Source organism: Anomalospiza imberbis, chromosome 1, assembly GCF_031753505.1.
Source record: "Anomalospiza imberbis isolate Cuckoo-Finch-1a 21T00152 chromosome 1, ASM3175350v1, whole genome shotgun sequence".
Lineage (NCBI taxonomy): Eukaryota > Metazoa > Chordata > Aves > Passeriformes > Viduidae > Anomalospiza > Anomalospiza imberbis.
The window spans coordinates 125,820,406-125,832,544 of NC_089681.1; positions in this window are offsets into that span (position 1 = coordinate 125,820,406).

Consider the following 12,139-nt stretch of genomic DNA (forward strand, 5'->3'; position numbering starts at 1 on the left):
TGTCTCAATTTTTCTTTCCACAGATAAATGTTAGCAGAAAGTGCACATTTTAACTTTCTAGCACTTCTCCCATTTACCTGCAATAAAATGTAAACGTTCAAGCTCCTGTTTCCAAACAACTGGGGGAAAAATATGTAGATTCTTGATTTACAATATGTTTGCACTTCCCAATCTGCTTTTTATAGATCCAACTCAGTGTACCAAATGTTATTATTCTTGGAACTGAATTTATCTTATAAAGTTGTAACTGGATAAATTCCATGAAAAATAAAACAAAAGCTCTTCTGTTACTCTGGCAAAAGATGATTAATCCTGAAAAAAATACTTATAAGAAAAAGAAATCAGCTAATGAATATTACCCAGAGGAATAAATTAAAGAGTTGATATTTACTTTAAGATCTGAAAAATACAATTATCTGAAAAAATGCACATGAAAGCAGGGTGAATATTACCCTTTTTTCTCTTACTTACCTATGTCTGCATACCAGTCCCTTTGAGAAAAGAATTATATTTTCCCAGGGGATCACAGCATGTCTATCATGAGAAATCTCTGACCTTAATCTGGGCCTCTGGTCACAAAATTAAGGTCAAAATAATTATCAATAAATTAATCTGCAGAAATCATTTGGAAAAAATGTGTACAGTATGGCCAAACCAGGAATAATACTAAAACAAATAATTATAATAATCTTCTAGTTATGTTATTCCAAATGTCGCAATAAGATAATTTTGCTTTAATTAAGGCAAATATTAGATATGCTTATGATGAAACAGGATGAGTTTATGAATCCTGAAATATTAACAAGTGAAAAATGAGTTAGTTCCAGATACTTGTGATAACATAGTTTATGCCATGTCTGTTGTTAGTGATTACACTTAATACCAGACAGCATCCTCGATCCTGGTCAAAAGACACACAGTAAAGTGAAAAGTCCTTACAATCAACCGTGAGAGTCATGCTAACCTTATCTTAGTCAGAAGTCACTTCTTGCATATCTTAAGTGGATCACATTGCCCCATGTCTTTCATTTATAAGGATCAGATCTTTCCATTCACTCTAGTGAGGAGGATAGGAAGGCTGAAATACAGAAGTGGTTTGTAAAGTGCTTTCAAAGGTACTGTCAAAACTTGACATGAGGAGCTTTTAAACTGAAAACAGCAAGCAAATGAGTTACTAATCTCAAATGCCTGTGTGTATAAGCTGACAGATTCTGTCTGCCCCTTGCCTTTGCATCCAAAATGCTTGCCTGATGTAGATGGCAACAACCTCTCCAATCATGCTCTTTGGCTGCTCCTTCTGAAGCTGTCAGGCCCATCTCATTTCAGTGGCTTTCCTCTGTTTTCTTTACACTGTGCAAGTGTCAGCTTGCTATGGGGAATCAGAGCAAAGGCAGCTGTGCAGCAGAACATGCCAGCTGCATCACAAGTAAGAGAGAGAAGGTCAGGAAAGAAACTCTGGAGGCTCTTACAGTCCAGATCACATCACAGGGACAGAGAGACCAGACCAAATGTTGTGAAGACCAGCCAGCTCCATGGTGGCTCTGAGGAGGTTCTTTTGGGCTATCTCCAAATTTTGCCAACAGAGTTTAGATGTTTTCTTTCCTTCAAATAACTTTATTACTAAAGTACCTAAATCTGAGCTGTTTTACATCATTCATGACACACATTAATTTTTCAGGGGAAAAAACATGAGCAAAATAAGTTTTACTGGGACTTCTCTTCGACTCACTGTGTTGACTGTCATACCCACTAAGGTCTTTCAACATAAAACAGACTCTAATTTGAAAAAAAATTCTTCCAACAGCTATTTTATCAAGGGGTATTCAATACAATTAAAAAAAACCCCACATGTACTAATATGTAGTTTATTCATATGTACTTTATTCATACATATGTACTAATATGTAATTTATTCCAAACAAAATTGCTAGTCTCCATATTGCTATAATTCTCATCTGTATCCCCTAAACAAGTGCTTATCCAATTGGACAAGTGAAGAGAGACCCGTACTCTGAGACACATACATTAGAATTCTAAGTCCGTATGCACACAACAGAAAAATCAACTTTTGAGGCATAACTGCTATGAAAACTGTAACATATGCCCTCCAAATTTTATACTGATTCATTGTGCGCTATGCAAATATGGATGCAGGATTCTTTTTGTTCTTATGAATGAGGTACCTGATCTCTACCGCAAATCAAAATTGGTTTTATTTGCTCTGACTGCAAATATAGCAAACAAAAAAGGTTGTCAGTCCAGGACAGATTAACTTTCTCACACAGAATATCTGACATCTTTGCTGGAATTAATCCCATTTGTTCTTATAGTTTTTTATTTGCTTCTGCTGTAATTTTTTGTTTAGGGAACCTTCAATTTCAACACTAGGAAGTTCTCCAGGTCAGTTTTATATGGAAGGACATTTTCTCTTTTATATTGTAGCTCTGCACTTGGCAAGTTACATTTACATATAAAAGCATTCTGAAAAGATTTAATCCAATATTAATGTAAATTTGTTTTGCAGTTCAGTACTTTGTAAATAACTGTTCTTAGGTATGCAAATCCATTATATATATTAAATACTCTAGTTCTGCATATTTTCTTAAATGAGCCACTGGGTGAGGTTTACAGTCAATGTCCTGGAAATGCAGCAAAAGTGCAACCGCACATTATGAAGGGAATAATTCAGAAAACTCATTCTTGCTTAAATTGGCATTTAAAATGTCATTTCAGCCATCTTATATGTAATTTGAAAAGCATCCTCCTTAAATTCTCTATTTACAAGGGCCCTTGTCAATCATGACCTCTATGTCAGGGTGGGAGACTGCACCAATGTCAGGCTGTTCTAATTTCCTCTAAGACACGTTCTTCACCCCACAGGGAGCACAAGTTATCATAAATGCCAATGTGCATATGTATTCAGTACTCCAAGAATATTTCTCCCTTTGATTTGCTTCTGTGTGTGAGTGTGAGCAAGAGAGGAGGGGGTGGAGGGGCAGCACTTCAGCTCTTAACACTACACAACATTTCCAGTTCTAGAATTAAATTACAGAGAGTGATCCATAATATTCATTCAGTCACTACAATGGCTCCCTTAGCACTGTTGTTACTAATGGCATAGGCTCATTTGTGAAGATTTTCATGCAGTTTGCTTGAAAGGGACTCAGCAATTCCCCACTTCTGAACAAATTACAGATCAACAATATGCTCACCAAAGGGGTTGCCTGGCATGAAACAGGTTATTTAGCTCTATTTGGCTAGGAAAGAGTACACCAAGAGAGGAGAGGAGAGTAGGATAAGGGGAAAGGCAGTAATCTGCAAACAGCAGGGAGGGGTGAAGTAAGCAGCAGCATAAATGAGCTATTTACACTTTTAACTATGAAAATAAAGCCTCTGCAATTAACAAAAGGCTTTCTTCTGGAACAAACCTGTTTATGTTAAGTGTATGTGGCTTTTAAACACTTTTGGAGGAAAGAGATTTTTAAAATCAAGGTCTTCATTCTGTCCATGAAGTTTGTGGATTGTAAATCACTGTGTGTTCTTTCCCCAGGCAACGGACAGCAGATTAGAGAGGATGTATCGGGTGTTCCTTTATGATTGCCTCACCAAAACGCAATAAAGCTCCTGCAGTATGTTGAATCACAAAAAGAAAATACTGTTTCAACATCTTAGCAGCAATCTTGATTCTTCCTTCCTAGCCAGATGCATCCTCTCATGATTGCTTCTTTACCTCAGGCCCTCTACAAGGATAGTCATTAGGACCTGTACTGTCCAACTTCAGTAAGGGTTTTGAGATATCTCTCTTTTTTCTTCTGTACACTGTCTCAGGAACATTTGATTTCACTTAGTTTCCCCATTTTATCCTGTGATATCAAATTTTTTGGACAGAGGACTCAAACTATTTTCCTCTACCTGTTGGCTGCAGGCTTGGATGGCAAGGCTGTCTTTTTGAGAGTGCATGATGGGGAGAAATAAGGGCAAAAGAAAACTTTGGTCATTTCACCAGAAAAAGAGGCCAACTGACAGAGAGATTTCAGTTTGCTGTTAATATTCCCTCTTGGCTCCTAAACAAAAATTATACTCTCATTTGGATAATAGATTTATTTACAGGTCTTTTATGTTTGCGCTTTAGGCTTCTTTAATTATTTTTTAGCTGTTAACAGAAAGAAAGATTCAAAGTTTATTTATTCATCGGGGTCAACAGTCACAGACACTTAAAATCCTTTATTTGTCCTCTGATATTATATCCCATGAGAGCTCAGCATGCCACAGAAATGAACAATCTATGTGGGAACAGTTGATTTTTGTGTTACTGGTATATCAGATAGTCAGAGTTCCTTTAATTATTTTTTATCTACCAGACTGCTGCAGATGGTGAATATAGAGAGATGAGAAGTTATGTCATTATTGAAGTGCAGATAGACTCTAGGTACAAGCTTAGTCCTTGTACACTGACAGACATGACTACAGTTATTTTCTGAAAATTCAGGTAGTCATTCCTTCTTTTGTTCACATAAAGAATTTAAACATGTTTAAGATCTTTTACCTGTATATCTAGATATTGGACCTTGACCCAACAAAGTTCTTACACATCTGTTTAGCCAGGAGGGCAGTCCCATTAGTGTTGTGAATGCCTGTACAGGTATTTTCCTACATAAGGCACAATACAAATAAATGTAGGTCACATCTGAAATCAAGCCCTTTATGTTAAAATAGATTTTATTAAAGCAATTATCAGTGAAATCTGACTGACAGAGCCACTCAAGGGAGCTCCAAAAACATTGACTGCCAACATATGTCCTCTGTTAATGAAGACACAGCAGTACTGTACTTAGCTTTTTGGAGATATATTTGGACAGTGCATTAAAACAGTAGGTTGCTTATTAAAGGTTTCTTTTAAAACTGATTGGGACAATTTATACCAATTAATTTCATTAAGTATGCTATGAATTTCACTGCTATTTACCATTCCAATAAATTCTTAGTTAGATTTTTGGGTATAGAGAGAAATAGCAAATCTTACAAAATACTGTCTGCTTAGACTATGGCATTGAAGTGTAGAAGGGTCAGGTTCAAAAAATGTCTCTGCCTAATCAGCAAGGTAGCTCTTCACAGAGAAGAACAGGGACCTTTAACACCTGCATTCCAGATTTAACTCACACAGGTTATCATGCAGATCTTTCTCCTCTCTCCTTTCTAACTGAAAACTGATGTTTAAATGAATTCAATTTTAATGCGGTACAACAGATACATTTAAACCTTTAAAAGTTGCAGTAAAATTGAAGCGGCATCCTCCAGGCAATACTAAACTCTTAAAAAATTTTCATTCAGTAATGCAATAAACATAATGGTGCCTTATGAAGGACAAATGCATATTTAGGTAATGTGCATGTGGTACTTTGTAGGCAGAAGCAAATGACCTCTGCCTGCACTTTGTGCTGGCCAGAAGCCAGGAGGATGTGATTAGCATAGTGTTGAGCCAGAACCTACACTAATAAAGCTCCATGATTGTAGGGGCTGCTACTTGGGCAAAGTTCCATACTAATGATGCTTGCATAGCTTCTCGTTACATCTGTTTTAGTGTGTTAGGTCAGAGTATGGGCATCCTTCCGAAATGAATAGCCTGATACCTCTGCTCACTGTATTTTTGTGAGCATAAACTGGGATCATTTTCACATGAAAAGAAATGGGAAGATCTGATCTCAAGGTGCTCTGAAAGCAGTGCAACTGCTACAAAGCATTCAGTTTACAAGGTCAGACTAGAAGTAGTCTGAAGTAGAATCCCCTAAAATTTGTACAGCATAGACATTGAGTCCTCAACATGAAGTGTTTTGCTCTGTGCATTTATTTTCAGCCTCTCTGTTAACAGAGTGGTCTGGCTCAGTCCTCACAGTCCAGTATACTCAGTCTGTTGTGTTCCATGGAAAGAGAAAATCAGTGTAAATCATCATCGTATTGTAATTATGAACTAATTATGAAATATAAAGTTTAGAAAAATGACTTATGGAAACATCCATCAAAAGTATATTTTAGGTATCTAGTAAAGATATTGAAAGGTTTGTCTTCACTACCTAAGTATATTTATAAATAGTAAGTAGATGCACATTGCTCTTTAGGGCAAAATCTATTTCACAGTCATAGAGAATAAAGTATTTCATCTGGTTCATGCTCTGACTTCAAGCAGAATTATACTCAACCTTGGTCAGTCAAGTTTTGAATATAAGCAAGATTGTAGCTCTCTATGTAGGCTCTTCTTAATTTATATATATTTTTTATATATATTATCAGGGGTTTTTTTCTTATTTTACTGCAAATTTTGAAATTTCTCTGAAAATAAATTATTTCTGTAATAAAGGCAAAGCTTTACATATTTAATTGTGTGGATTTTTGAAGACTTGTTGTTCCAAAACTTAGATAAAGCAATGTTAATTAAATGATTTCCAGAGATTCTAGAGCTGCTAAGTATTGTACAGAAAACCACAAAGTTTGTTAAAAAAACATCATGAAGTTTGGAATTTCAAAAACCTGAAACTCTAGAAAGGCCAAAATTAAGGCTGTTCTACATCTTTAATTCATTGTTTGTCTTTAAATATTTACCTAAACCTCCTGCATCACAAATAGACATGCTGTAAGCCTTTTTCACTTCATGAACGTTGTGCCAGCCCAGCTCTGGATCTTTATGAGCTTACTTATTGTTATTACAGTCATAACTCATAATTCAGCTAATGCTGAACAAACACTATAGATTTTACCTTCAGACAGTTCTTTCTTTTCCTGTTGGATATACATATAAGAAGGGAAATAAAAATTATTTACAAACAAGAAAAATGAGGCACAGAATTTGGGCTATTTTTGTTTTGTTCTGCTTTGCTTTGCTTTGCTCTATTGTACAATTTTTACTTCTCACTCTATGTTCATGTGATGAATTTCCACCCTGCCCTGCTATGCCTACCTGTCCAGGGAATTCTACTTGATACCTCACAACTAGCAGTAAGCTTTCTCTCCTCGAGATTGTTTACAATGAAGACTGAAAATACTTAGGAAAGGTGGCAAGAAAGCAAAAGGATGAAGGGAAAGTAAACATTGAATCTTGTGTATTTGGGTATAAAGCCCAGTTTCTTTACTTGGCATTGCAATGGCTCCTACTTGAGCACTTACAGATGGAGCAGTGGCTCTTGAGAATCAAGATAGAGTGAGTCCAGTTGCTCTGTAAAGGATTGATTTTTTTTTTTTTTACTCATCCTGTTCTTGTGCTGGCTTTTGTTTTAGGGTGGTGGGGTTTTTCCTATTGTGTGCTCAAATATACTTTGTCAAATTTAAAGGAGAAAAATTATGCTGAAGGATTTGGGTCTTTTTTTATTAAAAAAAAAATCAGACAACAACCAGTTTAAAATAAGAAGCAATTAGTCCAACAGCTGTACAACCACAAGAACCCAGGAGAAAGGAAAATTAAAAATAGATTGCTTTTTTAAAAAGCATCTCACTGCACTGAAAAAAAAAGATAAAATTTCCATTATATCAAGTACAAAACTACATGAAAGTTCTTTCCTCTAGAGACCTGATGCAATCATTAGCAAACAAGAGATTTAAAACAGTTTGAAACACACCAAAATACGAAAGATTTAGTGGGGAAAAAAAGCATGTCCTCTTGCAGAATAGAACAAATTGACAAACTTTATTTTCATATCTTTATTAAACAGGTAGTGCCATTTTTGACAAGGCATTGTACTGAACCCACTAGGTTGCCTTTAGGCTGATGTAAAGCATTGTTTGAATTAGAACAGACAAATTTATCCACAGCTTTCTACCTATTTTTAAGTACCCTAATGAGATATCAGACTTCCTTAAATACTGTGAATGATAGTTATCTCAAGAATGACATGATTAGTCCTTCTTTTATATGAAGGAGTTCTTTTTACTGAAATCAAGAAGTAATTGTCCATCAGATACCAGTAGAAATTAATTAACATTGATTTAAACCATGGTCCTCTGATTAACAGTCTTTATACCAGTATTGTGTAGCTTGGTAAACATTAACCATCAGTAAACCTGAAGTAGAGATGTTGATTTCCTGTTTTAGTGAATTTCATTGAAATAATTTAAGCAACTACTTTAAAAGTGTGCAAAAATGCCAACTTGATAGGATGTCTTCCTTAATAAGTCGAGTGCTTAATTATGTCATGTTGTACATTTGTATAGAACAAAACTGAAATATTATCTTCCTTTTCTCCAGCTCCAACATAAACTCATCAAGTTGTCACCATCTGCTCAAAATCTGAGATTTTTGGAATCATCTGACCTAAGATAAGATTTGGGATTCTGCCATCAGACTGATAAATTAGAAATAGAACTGCTTTATTGAAGGGAATACATAGCAATTCAGAACCACATAACTTCCTACTTCTAATGTGTATGCATTGCCTGCATCAACAACCAAGTGACAAGGCAGAACAATTACTTTACTTCAGCTGTCCCATGGGTCTTTTTCTTTCTGTCTAATTAGAAGCTTTTCTCTTCATGAAATTCTAAATATTCCATAAAATCTTTTGTTACTAGGGAATGTACTCTCAGCCCTCTGTCTAGCTTAGGGGTCTGATTTGTTATGATATGATGAACAATGTTGCTTCTAGAAAGTCAGTAAGACTTTTCTCCTTGGGCATCTTCTTATTATGACACTTTAGTTGAAGATCATTCTTATGACACAGATACATTTGATTGCAAACCCAGAGAAATTCCAGACCTTCTGGAATGGTTTCTGCTGAGGAGAATTATGTCACAGTCTAAGAGCAATTTAAAAAAATAGCAGAAGGTGAAGCAGATGCAATGGAAGAAAAATGAACAGGTGTCTGGCACTAAGAGAACCTGGAGCTAGTTTTCCTCTCTGTCTGGTGTCTAGAAGAGATAATGGTAATACACAGCCTTGCCAAGAATTTGTTGTTTGCACAGTGTTTGTACATCCACCTGTTCCATCTGAAAATGAGCTTGTGAAACTTGTGAACTCACTTGACTGAAAAAGACAGAAAAAAAGAGATTGATGTGGTTTTGGATTGTGTCTGTTGAACTGGCAGAAGACATTGAAAACTGATAATACCCATGTGAGGGAATATCAATGCCTTTACAGTTTAAATGAGATTTTTTTAATTGTTAACTTTCTCTCTTGCATTCTTTAGTTTGGATGTGGATGTGAATATGTGTGTCTGATGCATCTATTAGAAAGGCTACCTTCGTTTTCACACTTCCTTTTTTTTGTGAAGAAGGTATTAAAATCAGCAATGACAGAACTAAGAAACATGTATTTGGTGTATTTCATGTTATGAGATATGAAGTAGAGAAACTCATGCTGCAGTGAGATATACCCAGACAACTACTTAATCATCTGGATAAAATCAGCTGCTAAAATTAGACGCTAGAGTAAAGACTAGGTGCAAAGTTAATCAACACTTAGTCTGTAGGTTAACTGAGTGAGATATGGCTTCTTCATTACAAGACAATTTGGATGGTTCAAAAATTGGAGCTTCCCAGAAATGTGACCATAAAACTGGGGGAAAAGGGAGTGAGAAGCAACCTCCACAACTCACACCCAGAGTGGATGAAGAGTGTTTCTTACCACTTGCTAAGTATCCTCTCAACTGCTGGATGTGTGTACTTTGGTTCTTGAGCTGGTAGTTTGTCCTGCCACAGTTCCAGTCCTTTATAAATATCATCTTTTTCATGTAATCAGTTGTCATCAAAATCTCTCTGCTCTGTTAATTAGCATGTGAACTGCATCTCCCCTTGCTGTATTACCCAAATTTTCCTGTCATTAAGCTTAGTCTAAATTTAAATTCACTAGCAGTGGCTATGGACTTATAATAGCTTAAATGAGGCTATAATTTGGTCTATTAACTCTGTACAGCTGACTACCAAGATATTTTTCTTTTCTGAGTAAAAATTCATGCTATTCTTCTGAATGGAATTTCAGCATCTGTCAACTATTTTTTTTAATACATATTGAAGTATATTTAACACACCACATGCTGTATTTTGTTAAACACTTTTTCAGAAGTAGCAAGTCAGACTTGTACCTCCAAAAAGGAAGTACTGATAAATGATAATGTCTATTATTTCATATTTCTCCTCATCAGCAAAATATACAAAACAATGCCAATGTCCTGAGTTACTGGGGTTGACCTGAAATTGTTTAATGAACTACTTTTAAGAGGAGAATAGCACAATGGAATACATTTTTTATTGAAAAAGTCAATATAGAAAGGCAGTACCCAGAATGACCAATGGTGGGAGTTTACTTTAAAATACATATGATACAGCAATATATTTTCCTTTAGCATTTTAAAACCCTAAAGTAAAAAAAAAAAACAAAAAAACAAAAACCTCCTGAACCTGTGCACAATACCAGCAAATGAAGCACATTGCTTTTTTGGTTAGCCTAAATTATTTTTCACTATTTTTCTAGACATTTTTGGAGGGAGGCAATGGGAAAAGTACGTCCTGCTTATGAAGTTCAGCAGATCATTTTGTTCCTTTCCAGTTCTTTTCTTCTGGAAGGGTCTGGAGATTCAATCTATTTTTATCCTTTAAAAAATAAAAGCAGCCACAGAAGAGGATACATTTTCACATTTCACATCATCACCAAGAAATACAGAGCCCTGACAAGCAAGATAAATGAACAACAAACCAAAAAGCACTGGAGAAGGGTCAAATCTATTTGACTTATAGGACAATGTAGAGAACAGTGGGTCATACAATCTTTTCTTTTGTTTCTGAAGCTACCAAGCAGAAACTATATAGGATAAATGTTTCTATGATATCAAAGTAAAGAAAGAGAAAGGCAACTTACAAGCTAAGAGCTGGCTATGTCAGGTACCTGCATCTATTAACACTTGTTAGTACCTAACCTTGATTAATTTGGTTAATATAGGTTCAGGATAAGTGGCAGATGGTCAGAACTTGTTTTTTGATATCAAATAATTTCTTCATTTACAATCAAGTACTGATTTCCTTAGTTCCATCAAATTTTATTTGGCTGAAAGTCTCACTGAAGAAAGCAAGATTGGGTATAGGAGTCCTGGGATTTGGTCTTTTGTGTTCTTAGCTGTGTTAAAGGTGAGAATATTCATGTTCAAGGCTTGTTTTTTTTCCTGTTCTACCTCACTTAGGTCTCCTTTGTCTCTTTCTCATGCTTCTCAAAATATATAATAACAGTGAAAAATTTCACTTTGACATTGTTAACATTTAGGAAAAATACTCTCTTTTCCATTTCCAAATGAGAATTTATATTTTCCTGACTTTGCAGAAAGTTGACAGTTGTCATATAATGGGAAACAGGAAGCTGTAGTGAAATGATAATATCAATTTGCTGCATCCGCTAGTCAGGAATATGATCATGAAGTCTTGGTCTCAGAATAGGAAAGATCAGTGGAGGAAAGAGCTGCTGCCAGACAAGTGGGATAAATTAGTATGGAAGATTAGTCAGTGATTAATATGTTTCAAGGGTTGTTTTTATACTGTTACAATTATAGATATATACTTATCTCCCCTTCCTGGTTTGCCTCTATTTATGGACAGTAAAAAGATGAAAGGGAATGGAGTGAGAAAATGGGATTTTTCAGAATGCTGGTTGTGCAATCAAGCTAAATACATGGAGTAGATTCAAACATCAGGGAAAAAAATGAGGAAAGGAGGAAGTGAGCAATGTACAAAAGTCAAATTCATTATCAGAAATTAGTCCCCACCATGTTGCTTAAGGATTATTATAACTGCAGCTATTCCTCTCTCTGAAATATGAAATACAATTACAGTAGTAAAGAAGATTTCTCCAGACTAAGTATCATGCTAGGTTCTGACATTACTGATGTGTTATCCTCATTGTTTACTTCGTCTTCAGGACCACATCTGCCATTGCTTTAATAAGACATGAAAGGATCTCACATTTTGTCCCAAAATCATCTTCATGTTCCCATGCAGTGATCCAGTTCATGCAAATAACCTGGCTGCAAACTGGTGGGTTTTCATCTGGATTTGTCTTTAGCTTGCTTGATCTGACTCATTAGATAACAACACAAGCATTGTTATGACACATATGGACAGGTAGGACTGAGCCGCTGAGAGAAAAACTGTTCAGAGTCACAACATGATTACA